Raw genomic sequence first — 13,811 nt, forward strand, 5'->3', positions numbered from 1 at the left:
GCCATAAGGTTTTAATAACTAAAACAAATACTGAATTATGAATCAGAAGAAATAACTATCTGAGTCTGAATAAATTCTAAAATCTTAGATAAACTAAATAACTGATAGACATGCCAACTAAAGTCTAAATGCTGAATAACTAATTATAGTGTCTGAAAGCCCTCTAAATTGAATAACTATGAGTTGATGGGATAGGGGCCCAACTAGCTCCAAAAAACTACTAGACTGAAAGCATGAAATAAAATAATTCGTCCTCAAAATATGAGAACTCACCACTGCTATTGCTGAGAGTTTGAGAAATCTAAGCATCATTTGGGAACTAGGCGTCAGAACCTAAGATATAATATATCATAGCGCAAGAGAAAGTTATGCAACCAGTACATTGAATGTACTGGTATGCTAAATGAGATAGGCTAATATGTATGTTTCATAAGCGAAAATAATAGATGTCTGAATATACGTGTAAGAATGAATTACTAAATAGAGTGCATGAAATCTATAGATACTAAAAATAAGCAGAATCTATAAATACTGAGTATGAATAAAAGTCTATAGATACTAAAGGTACGTGAAATAGGTAGATACTGAGGATGCATGACCAATCATATAACAGGAACTAAATAAAATCTGTTAACTAAAATACTGAGATAACTGATATATGTATGCTTTGATCAAATAATACTAAGATTGAATGTGTGAACTGATTACTGGACTAAGACTATAATTGAGACTGTGACTAAGACCGTGGATGAGACTATGGGAGCTATCATCTATCCAACATGCCCCAATCTGAGCTAACTGGGGGCCAACTTGTAACCTGATAACGCTCAAACTACACCTCTCATATGAAAATGTAAGCGATCATTGACAACATATAGCCCAACTAGGTTGGGGTCGAATCACACAGGGAATATTGTGTGAACTTTAGTCATATACGATTTAATAAACTGATAGCTGTATGTTTCCTGAAATGGGATTTTTGGATATTAGCAAATAATTGTTGGTCACTTTATTTTCAGTGTTTGTAATCAAGAATTTATGAAAAACCATAGTTATGTTTAGTATAGGTGTTAAGATTTGATAGGTGCTAATAACGATTCGAGATTCTTGTGGTAGCTAGAAACAATAGATTATCCTTTTTGAATTTATGCCTAAATGTCTCTCGACCTACTTAAGCATTTAACTACCCAATTCTATCAAACTTAGGGAGTTTATATTGCATAACAATATGTTTTGTCAGGTTAATTAATCTTGCTACACCATTAATTATTAAATGGAAGGTTGGTAGCTTCCAAGTCCCTGTTGATAATTCGCTTCTTACTAGGGTTGCTTTCTTGGTTCAAGAAAATCACTAGTAAGCAGGACCTATTGTTTTCAAACAATAGATAAAGTGTAAAGTAGAGGGATTCCCAAGAAGTTACTACCACCATTAGAATCCTGAACACTTAGTTGCGTTATAAACCCAAACCCATAGATCCCATAACTCGCGTTAAGGGTTTTAGCTACTGATACTGTAAAGAGCGACACATCTTGTTGAATTCATAATGCTATGGAATAATACTTACATCAAAAGTGAATAGAAACAATTGTATGTCAGATTAAATTGAAGTAGAAAAATCCCAAAAAATAATTTGATTATCTCTCCAAAGCTAACTATAAACTTTTATCAAAAACTAGAGAGCAAACACGTGAAGTTCAAGTCCAGAAGGTCGAGTAGCAACCCCCAAGAAAATCATATTTGGTGATGGCTTATCAGGAGTCTAACGATGAAGCGTGATAGCTTATCGGATCTTTGATGAATTATCACAAATGTCTTTGATGATTTACTTCATCTCTCATGTTTTGCCTTAGGCTAATGACGATCTTATCACATGTTGTCATCACTTCTTCCAGCTGAATCCCATTCTCTGTTTAAGGCTGATGATAAAGCTGATAATTTATCAGAGTGCTGATGAATTATCAGGAATGTCATCAGCCACACATCTTTTCTATTTGCTTCCGATTTTAACTCTTTTACTTCCATTGATATTGGTTCTCTTGCATCTTGACTTCCACTGCAAAATCAAAGATAAAACAATCAAAAACAACAAAAGTTGCTTAAGTCCTTGCAATTATTCTCAGTTAAAAGCCTCAAATATGTTAGCATCTGCTCACACATCAACACCCTCAACATAAAACAATTGCTTGTCCTTAAGCAACTAAAACACAACCAAGAGGATACAAAGTATATTTGGCAGTCAATCATCTATATTATCTCAAAACCATCTTTACCTTCTCCAAGGTCAATTATTCAAAATCAACTATGTATGCTACTGAAGAACAACAATGGGATACACAGGAATCAAGATATGGCATTAATTCAGCAATAACAACCATGCATAGATCAAGCTTACACTATTAAAACAAGTTAGCAACTAGCAACGTAACCAGTGTGCCCTCACTACAAAGAAGTCCTACTTCATTTATATCAGACATTACATATGTAGCCATGGGTACAATCACGAGACACTCACTCTCAAAATGAAGTTCCTATCAATTTATGCCGAATACCATAGGTTTGCCCTTATTTTCATTACCAATACTTTCAGACAGGTCGGATAGGATAACTATAGGTCTTCTCTTAGGAGTGCGATGTAGGCTAGGGGATGGTATGATACTCGATTATATTTAAAGTGACTAAGCCTCCTTGACACTACACTAGCTTTTGGGTTTTCACTCATTAGCCTTTTCTATTCTTCTCGTTTCTTGATCACACTTATTCAGGATGGGTTCATTTCTATTATACAATCACTTTTTTTCACAACTTTTCTTTTCTTTCTCTATTCCACTACACCCAAATTTTTATTCTGTTCTTTTACTCTATGTTTCTTCATACTCATTTTACATCATCCACCCCTATGATAGACACCCTCAACTTAGGCCATTTGCCTAAGTTAAGATGCATAGTATCCAAGGAGGACCAGGGCCAAAATAGGTTCATGATAATATAAAAATAGGATGGTGATAGGTATCACAAAAAGAAATATGCTATCTAGACTCAAAATAGGGATCAAGGGATACTATGCATATAGGGAAGGCCATTTAGGCTATAGTGGGCTAATATCAAAATGGCCTATGATCCTTTCTTAACCCCTATCCTTCAAACTAGGTAAGACTAACCGAGCAAGTTTTGAATCCAACATACAAAGGGAACTAAGTAAAATCTCACACGCACATGGCACATAAGTATATCACAAGTTACTACTTATCTAGTTCATGCAATTGTTTAGCAATGGTTATAAAGTTACTAGAACTAATTCGATAACAAGATGCATAGTGGTCACACATAAATGCATAGCACACAGTTATAAATAGACCATTGTAGATGTGTTCAACTATTAACAAAACATGTTAACTGCCTAAGGTACTTGTATTTCTCCAAGTCAACTATAATATTTTACAAAAAATCACAATACGCCTAAACATGCCGGCTCTACTAGGAACAAGACTATGAGGAAAAGAGACACGACAACAAAAATCTGAAGAGGACATCAACACCCACAAGACTATTAGAGTGCTAACAATTTATCAGAAATGTCGTCAGCCACACTTCTCTTCTATTTTCTTTAGATTTCAAATATTTTACTTCCATCATTTTTTGTTCTCTTGAATCTTGACTTCCACTGCAAAATCCAATATAAAACAATCAAAAACGACAAAGTTGTTTAAGACTTTGCAATTATTCTTAGTTAAAAGCTTCAAATATGTTAGCATCATTCACACATCATAATCCCAGTTGGAAGGGTGTTAATACCATGCCAAGGGTATTAACGCTGGCGGTATGGATCCACTATACTTATGTACTGTCCCGAAGGACTAAGGGTGTCAATCCTAAATTGACGGGTGACCCCTACGAGATAGTCAAACCTAAAATGATGGATGACTTCTCATATCCTACACTGGCTACATAGTTCTAGAGTTTAGGGATTATTACTAGCAACTCTGCCTATCTGGCGGGGAAGCTGCCATCCCTACAATCGTTCGGTGCTAAATCCTACTCCCAACTGAAAGACATTGAAATAATAGACTATTCTGAGTTTAACTGACTATTTGATAATGCTCATAATATAATCTCAAGTTATTCTTAAGATACTAAAATGAAACTAAGTAGACAACTATGTTTTTCAGGTATTTGATACCCCCAGGACTCGAAGCAATAATAGTAAAATGACACTAAATCTTGGAGGACATAGAATGAAGGATTTTCTTAAATATTCATTTTTGCAAACATTTTGTCAAACACTTGATATGCATGGTGTACATTAATCATGATAATTAGACCAAGACTTGTAGAAAAGTACAATTTCAACACCGCTATCACAAATCATGAATTAAATTAGTGGACATAAATATTTAAACGTATAGAATATAGTAATAGACATCAATTTCACTAAAACATGGTATAAAACAAGATTCATGAAAATTCATGGTTTAATAATAATTTTAAAAATCAAGGTTACTTTAAAAGATCAATATTTTGTGATTTAAATTAGATACTTGGACTCCATGGATGAACTTTTAACATGATTGGGTTATGAATTTGAGAAGATTGATGAAGAGTTCTTGAGATTTGACCTTGAATTTGAGAGTTAGGATTTCTTGTTCTTGAAAAAAATGGATCCCCTTTTGAGTAATTTGAGAATAATGGGAATATAATGCCCTATTAGACTTTAATTTCATGTTTAGGATGAATTTAGGGCTTAGGAAAATGACCAAAGAAAACCTTAAAAAATTAAATGCAAAACTGGAAAACTGAAGATCCTAATTTTTGGCCCTTGTACTATACGCCAAAATCACGGACCCTCACTGGAAATTATAAACTAGGAATAGAGGGCGTGGCACGATGAGGAGGGATCATGGTGCCCCTATGATTATGAAATTTACCCTTAGCGCGATGCGCCAGTATCGCAACAAGGCACTGGAAAAGGACAATTAGGAATCAGGATGGTGGCATGGTGCAGTGGTATCATGGAGCTTCACTAGAAATTGCCAAATGTGAAATGGGTCCTTGCCGTAACACGGTACTGGCCTAAATGACAGTGTTTAATGACTGAAACTTAAAATTGCCATTACTTGTTACCCAATTATCAAATTTTGGCAAATTTTATATCGTTGGAAAGATAATTGGATTTCCTATGCAATAAAGGGATTTAAAGTGAAAAATACTGAGTTTTTTGAAAATTTTACTAATGAATACCCATGTATTTGGACTTAAATTATTGTAGGAAAATACAGGGAATTACAATAAATCTAGATTGTTGAATAGAGTTTGCATTTGAGGGATATTGCAACCTGGAGTATTATGATTCATAAGTACTAGAACCTTTTTATTGTTAGAAGTGTGTGTTTAGAAGTGCAGTGACAAGATAGTGGGAATGACGATTGATAGAAAGTATAGAGATAATCTTATGCATGCTACTTATTTTGAATTATAGTGATATGTCCTCGTGAGTTACTTTAGTAGAAGGTAGAAGAGGAGTTATTAGTGAGGTGAATTATCATTTTCTTGAAGTATAAATGAGTTATTAATGATATTATTATTATAGAAAAGTATAGGATATTCATGAAGTATTTGATGGTTGATTATTATTAATATAGGCTTCCCCATGTGGCTATGTAAAAAACAAAAGATTTGTTGATGCTTTAAGAGGTATGAAATAAATTTAGGTGTGTAGATGGGTGAATAGTAGTAATTTGTACAGGGACGATGTGGTAATGGAATATAATAAGATAGGCCATACGTTCGCGATCAATTATTGTTATTATGGATTTTTAGTGGACTAGTGTTTCTTGATGTCGTATTTTATGGTTCCAAGTGAGAATTGTATGTCAGGTTGGGTTGTTAATCATGTCTAGTCCTAGACACTAAGTTTGAACAGAGGATGATCATTAAGGTGGATGTAATGGTTGCTTGTTAGTGATGCTAGTTATATGGAGGTGAACCAATAGGCTTGAGGCAGTGAATGCAAGAATTTAAGTTTATTGATTTGAGATTAAGTATGATGTTGTAGGTATGATTTAAAGGTATGCCCAAGGTTATATCGAGTTGCATTATTTTATAAGGTTGTTAAGTGTCGTGTGTGGTTAGTAGTGGCCTTGAGTTTCTAACTGGAAGAAGGCTATTTATATAGTACATGGTGTTTTTAATAGCTAAGTTATAATTGATAGTGTTGATCCTTTTGATATGATCTTGATTCTTATTGTTTAGAAATATATGTTTAGAGGTGTGATAATAGTAGGCTATAATGGAAGTAGTATGGTTCACTTAAGGTTTGGTGATATCCATGTTAATTGTTAGAATCTAAGTTTGAGTTTTTGAAGATTGAGCTAATAGAAATAAAAGTTAAAGAACTAGATTGTGTGTACTCTGGCTATGGGGATACTCATGAAGATTCTAAGCTAGTAAGTGTTCAAGTATTATATGATAACTATTAGGGCTATAGATAGATATTGTTTTATCTAAGAAGGAAGTATTAGCAATGGGTTTTAACCTTTCAGGTGTAGTCTTTTGGGTTAAGTTTATTTTTTATGTGTACTTTTATACCCAGACACTATAGTTCCGTGATTGTAGTATAGTTTAGAGTTTAGTAAAAGGGTTCCACAAGTATAGAATGATGGTTTAAAGCTAAGGGGGAGATGATATGATAAGGAACCAAGTAAGATTCTCATATTTTAGTAGTGCTGCCAGTGTGCGAGGAAGATGTCTAGCTTATTCTTATTTTAGTATTAGTCGTTCAGTCATCATGATATCTACTCATGCCTTACATATCAGCTCTATGATCAAATTTCTATTCACGCACATCATAAAAAATCATGTACTCTGCCAGTCCCTAGTACAAGGAGTTCTATTTAATTCAATACTACGAATCACTTTCTAGGAATTTACAAACACCAAACTCAGGTCATGCAGCTCATGACTCATGTACTTATTATTTATAGTATGCTTAGTTACCATAGTTCATGCTACACTCTTAATGATCATTGAGATTCAGCTTATAGCCGTGTATGCTCTTAATTAGATCTCTTTGATGAATCTACGATATTGATTCTCTATTCCTCAGGCCTCAGTTAAGTGTCAAGATATATATAGTATCCTTCCATGCTTCAAGGTCTCATGTTCTAACCTTTCAATGACTCTTCCTTATGTAAAGATAATGGTGATGAGTAAAAGTTTCTAGTTTATGAAAGATTATTGTATGCTTGTTTTATCTAAGGTCATAAGTGTGAAGTAAGATTGAGGCCAAGTTATTTATACATGTTGTGGTTAGTTGAAGTTGGTATGTGTATATTCTTGGGGGTAGTATATGGCAGTTGTTGTGATAGAGGTTTAGAGAGTATGAGAAGTATGCCTTTATGGTTGTTTGGTTAGATGTTCATATGTGGTTGTAACAATAGGATTGAATACCATGTTGGTGTATAGGTGGATGAATGTGGTGCACGTTAGTTTCCAACCTTCCCGACCTTGGAATGTAAATTCTTAAGTGAATTCATGATTGGGTTTAAAATGGAAAAGGACTTGTTGAGGGCACTGGAAATAAAGTACAAGACTGAGGATGCGGGAACCAAAAATTTCTCCGTTGCAAGATTCCTAGAGTTTAAAATGATTGACAGCAAGTCTGTTCTATCTCAAATCCAGGAACTGCAAGTTATCATCCACGATATCCTAGCAGAAGATATGATTTTGTTTAACACCTTAGTTGAATATACTAAAATTATTCTGAATATTCACATAAAATTAACTTTAGGTCTGATTGTGAACAAGGCATTTATGTCACGACAATAATATAGAAGATACCGCCTATGTGGAAGTACTTCAAGAACTTCTTGAAATATAAGTGAAAGGAGATATCAGTCGAAGATCTTATAGTAAGACTATGTATTGAGAAAGATAATAAATCCACTAAAAGAAGGTCAAAAGGAAATTTTACAATAAGTGGAGAAAATATTATTAAAGACACACAACAATTGCAAAAAATGGAAGAAAGTTGGACAGGAAAGCAATCAACCCAAGAAGAAATTCAAAGGAAAATGCTTTAACTATGGCAATATTGGCCATGAGTCTACGGATTGTCATGCCCCAAAGGAAGTAAAGAATAAGGACCAAGCAAATATGGATGAGCCCAACAAAGATATGGACGATATGTGTGCCATGATGTATGAATACAACTTGGTGGGAAATCCTTGAGAATGATGGATGGATTCCGGTGCCACCCGCCACGTTTGTGTTAATAAAAAGTTATCTGCTACTTTTGCTCGAGCTCAAGGGGAGGAGAATATATATATGACAAACTCTGCAACTGGAAAAGTTGAAGGAACAGGAAAGGTTTGTCTGAAAATGACATAAGGCAAAGAGTTAACTTTGAAAAATGTCATGTATGTACTAGAGTTATGGAAAAACTTGATTTATGTATCACTTATTGACAAAAATGGACTCAAATGTGTACTTGTTTCTAAATAATTGTACTTACTAAAAGGGAAGTGTATGTAGGAAAAGGCTGTCTCACTGAGGGACTATTCAAAATGAATGAAATGAATATTGAAATCAATAAAGGGTATGTTTTTTCTGACTTGCTTGTGTGTTATGATTTGCGGCATGAATGATTAAACACTGCGAAAATTGATTAACTTAAAAAATTTTCAATAGTTTGAGTGCAATAAATCAAAATGTCAAACATGTATGGCATCAAATTATGCTTAGAATCCATATAGGTTCGTTTAAAAGAATTCCAATCCCTTAGAATTAATCCATACTGACATTTGTGATAAGAAGTTAACATTATCTAGTGGTGAGAAAAATTATTTTATAACTTTTATTGACAATTGCACTAGATACCGTTATGTCTATTTGCTAAACAGTAAGGATGAAGCAATAGATACATTTAGGCAATATGGAATAGAAGTTGAAAATCTATTAGAGAAAAAGATCAAAACTATAAGAAGTGATTTGGGCGGAGAATTGTAATACCCTGTATTAATATCTATCTTCGATCTATCCCTGGAACATCAAATATCTTGCTTCATAGATGAATACCATTTTATTTCCTGTGGTATTTTCAAGATTTTGACTTTTTATCATGTGGGAAATTGAATTAGATTTCAATCGATAACCAAATCACCCAAATTCGACACTCGGACGAAGAGTTTGAGCCATTTTAGTAATATAGTGTACCACCTGATATTTTAGCGCATCGCAGATCCAGCCAAAATGGCAATAATCCAGTGAGCCTCTGGGATTAGGGCACTTCGCACCTAAGCTTAATTTCAGAATTATCAAATTCCAGTACTCCAACTCAATTCCACCACGTCGCGGTTCCATTCAAGTTCTCAACCAAGGTGGCAACACAATTTCCACCACATCACGCCACCAGCTAGTTTTCCAGTCGTCCACTTTCCAGTGAGCTGGCACGATTTCACCGCGTCGTACCAACATAAGAAATCAGGATTTTTAGATTCCATCATTTAATTTTAGGGGCTTTTTAGTAAATTTCTAAAATCCCAAATCAGCCTATACACGACATTAAACCCTTAAAAGACCTATTATCGCATTGTTTAATCACATCTCTTAAGAAATAAAGCACTCTCTCTCAAAGATGGAAAACCCTAGCCCCAAAGTTTCCAAAGCAATCCCAAAAATCACTTTATGAGTCTTCAATAACTTCAAGAAGATAGATTTCTAGGTATGTTAGATGTTGATTCTTAGTTTCCTTCCACCGAAGAAGTTCAAGAATCCCCTTTTAAATTATAAAGATTGTTATTTATGAGTTATCATGATTTACGTGAATTGTGATTAAAGTTTATAATGTTGTTTAGTTTTAATTCATTTTTTGGTTACAAAGTTCCAAACTTTTGTCCTAGTACGAGGTGAATTTCATGATATTCCTAATAAACCCTACAGGATGTGTGTTGATTGATGTAACCATTTTAATTAGGTGTATTGAATGTTGTATGACAGAAGTATGCTCCCCATATGTTTCATAAAATGCTTGTGTGAAGGAAATAGGGTCATTATAGCATGTTTACAAGACACCCAATTATGTATAAGTTAATGCATGCCAAGTGTTTGTTGAAAAGCCTCAGTGAATGAATTATGATATATTGCATGCATTCCTATTCATGTTCATTCCTTATTGAATGAGTTATGAGACCACAACATGCCTCTCTATACAATTACATGGTTAAGACTTCCATATGCTAGAAGAAGTTTCCTAATTAATTGTACTGTGGATGATAGCCTATTGCAATGTTATGCATGAGTTGTCCTATCTTGTTTTATTTATGTTATTTAAGTTCCAGAACTATGAAGCTAGTGTAGGTTATGAGATGTCACCTGTTAGATAGGACAGACGCTCGGTGCTAAATCCTACTCCCTACTAAAAAACACTAAAATACTAGACTATTCTTTGTTTAACTGACTATTTTGATAATGCTCTTAATATAATCAAGTTATTCTTAAGATACTAAAATGAGACTAATTAGACACTATGATTTTAAGGTATTTGATACCCCCAGGACTCAAAGCAATAATAGTAAAATGACACTAAATCTTGGAGGACATAGAATGAAGGCTTTTTTTTAATATTCATTCTTGCAAGCATTTTATCAAACACCTGATATGCATGGTGTACATTAAGCATGAGAATTAGACCAAGACTTTTAGTAAAATACAATTTCAACACCGCTATCACAAATCATGAATTAAATCAGTGGACATAAATATTTAAACATATAGAATATAGTAATAGACATCAATTTCACTAAAATATGGTATAAAACAAGATTCATGGAAATTCATGGTTTAATAATAATTTTAAAAATCAAGGTTACTTTAAAAGATCAATATTTTATGATTTAAATCGGATACTTGGACTCCATGGATCAAAGAAATCCATAGATGAACATTTAACATGCTTGGGTTATGAATTTAAGAGGATTGATGAAGAGTTCTTGAGATTTGACCTTATATTTTAGAGCTAGGGTTTCTAGTTATTGAATAAAATGGATCCCCTTTTGAGTAATTTGAGAATAATGGGAATATAATGCCCTATTAGGCTTTAATTTTGTGTTTAGGATGAATTTAGGGCTTCGGAAAATGACCAAACAACCCCTTGAAAAATTAAATGCGGAACTGGAAAACTGAAGATCCTAAATTTTGGCCTTGGTGTGATGTCCCAAGATCACGGACCCTCACTAGAAATTATAAACTGGGAACTGAGGGTGTGGCGCGATGCGGAGGGATCACGGTGCCCCTATGATTACCCTTGGTGCGATGCGCCATTATTTCAGCAAGACACTGGAAAAGGACAATTAGGAATCGAGATGGTGGCGTGATGCGGTGGTATCATGGAGCTTTACTGGAAATTTCCAAATGTGAACTGGGTCCTTGCCGTGACAAGCTACTGGCCTAAATGACAGTGTTTAATGACTGAAACTTAAAATTACCGTAACTTCTTACTCGGTTATCCAATTTTGGCAAATTTTATATCGTTGGAAATATAATTGAATTTCCTATGGAATGAAGGGGTTTAAACTAAAAAATACTGAGCTTTTCGAAAATTTTACTAATGAATACTGATGTATTAGGACTTAAATTATGCTAGGGAAATACGGGGTATTGCAATAAATCTAGATTGTTGAATAGAGTTTGCATTTGAGGGATATTTCAACTTGGAGTATTATGATTCATAAGTACTAGAACCTTTTTATTGTTAGAAATGTGGGTTTAGAAGTGCAGTGACAAGATAGTGGGAATGACGATTGATAAAAAGTATAGAGATAAGCTTATGCATGCTACTGATTTTGCATTATGGTGATATGTCCTTGTGTGTTACTTTAGTAGAAGGTAGAGAAGGATTTATTAGTGAGGTGAATTATCGTTTGCTTAAAGTATGAATGAGTTATTTATGATATTTGTTTTGTTCCAAAAGTATAGGATATTCATGAAGTATTTGCTGGTTGATTATTGTTAATGTAGGTTTCCCTATGTGGCTATGAAAAGAAATAGAAGATTTGTTGATACTTTAAGAGGTATGAAATAAATTTAGGTGTATATATGGGTGAATAGTAGTAAATTTTATAGGGAGGATGTGGTAATAGAATATAATAAGATAGTCCATACGTTCGCGATCAATTATTGTTATTATGGGGTTTTAGTGGACTAGTATTTCTTGATGTCTTATTTTATAGTTCCAAGTGAGAATTGTATGTTAGGTTGGGTTTTTTATCATGCCTAGTCACAGACACTAAGTTTGAACATTGGATGATCATCAAGATGGATGTAATGGTTGCTTGTTAGTGATGCTAGTTATATGTAGGTGAACCAGTGGGCTTGAGATAGTGAATGGAAGAATTTAAGTTTATTGATTTGAGATTAAGTATGATGTTTTAGGTATGATGTAGAGGTATGGCCAAGGTTATATCGGCTTGTATTATTTTGTAGGGTCATTAAGTGTCGATAGTACATGGTGTTCTTAATAGCTAAGTTATGATTGATAGTGTTGAGCCTTTTGATACGATCTTGATTCTTAAGGTTTAGAAATATATATTTAGAGGTAAGATAATAGTAGGCTATGATGGAAGTAGTATGGTTCACTTAAGGTTTCATGATATCCATGTTAATTGTTAGAATCTAAGTTTGAGTTTTTAAAGATTGAGCTAATAGAAATAAATATTGAAGCACTAGATGGTGCGTACTCCGGCTATGGGGATACTCATGAAGATTCTAAGCTAGTAAGTGTTCAAGTATTATATGATATCTATTGGGGCTATATAAAGATAGAGTTTAATCTCAGAAGAAAGTATTAGCAATGGGTTTTAACCTTTTAGGTATAGTCTTCTAGGTTAAGTTTATTATTTATGTTTATTTTTATACCTAGATTCTATAATTTAGTGATTGGGTATAGTTTAGAGTTTAGTAAAAGGGTTCCACAAATATAGAATGGTGATTTAAAGCTTAGGGGGAGATGATATAATAAGTAACCAAGTCAGATTCTCATTTTCTAGTAGTGCTGCCAGTGTGTGAGGAAGATGTCCAACTTATTCTTATTTTAGTATTAGTCGTTCAGTCATCATGATATCTACTCATGCCTTACATATCAGCTCTATTATCATATTTCTATTCATGCACATCATAAAAAATCATGTACGCTTCTAGTCCCTAATACAAGGAGTTCTATTTCATTCAATAGTACGAATCACTTTCCAGGAATTTACAAACACCAAACTCAGGTCATGTAGCTCATGACTTATGTAGTCATTATTTATAGTATGCTTAGTTACCATAGTTCATGCTACACTCTTAATGATCATTGAGATTCAGCTTATAGCCGTGTATGCCCTTAATTAGATTTCTTTATGAATCCATGATATTGATTCTGTATTCCTCAAACCTCAGTTAAGTGTCAAGATACATATAGTATCCTTCCATGCTTTAAGGTCTCATGTTCTAACCTTTCAGTGACTCCTCTTTATGTAATGATAGTGGTGATAAGTAAAAGTTTCTTGTTTATGAAAGATTATTGTATGCTTGTTTTATTTAAGGTCATAAGTGTGAAGTAAGATTGAGGCCAAGTCTTTTATACATGTTGTGGTTAGTTGAAGTTGGTATGTGTATGTTCTTTGGGGTAGTATGTGGTAGTTGTTGTGATAGAGGTTTAGAGAGTATGAGAAGTATACCTTTATGGCTGTTTGGTTAGACATTCATATGGGGTTGTAACAATAGGATTGAATACCATGTTGGTGTATAAGTGGATGAATGTGGTGCGCGTTAGTTTCCA

Source organism: Capsicum annuum, chromosome 9, assembly GCF_002878395.1.
Source record: "Capsicum annuum cultivar UCD-10X-F1 chromosome 9, UCD10Xv1.1, whole genome shotgun sequence".
NCBI classification, from domain to species: domain Eukaryota; kingdom Viridiplantae; phylum Streptophyta; class Magnoliopsida; order Solanales; family Solanaceae; genus Capsicum; species Capsicum annuum.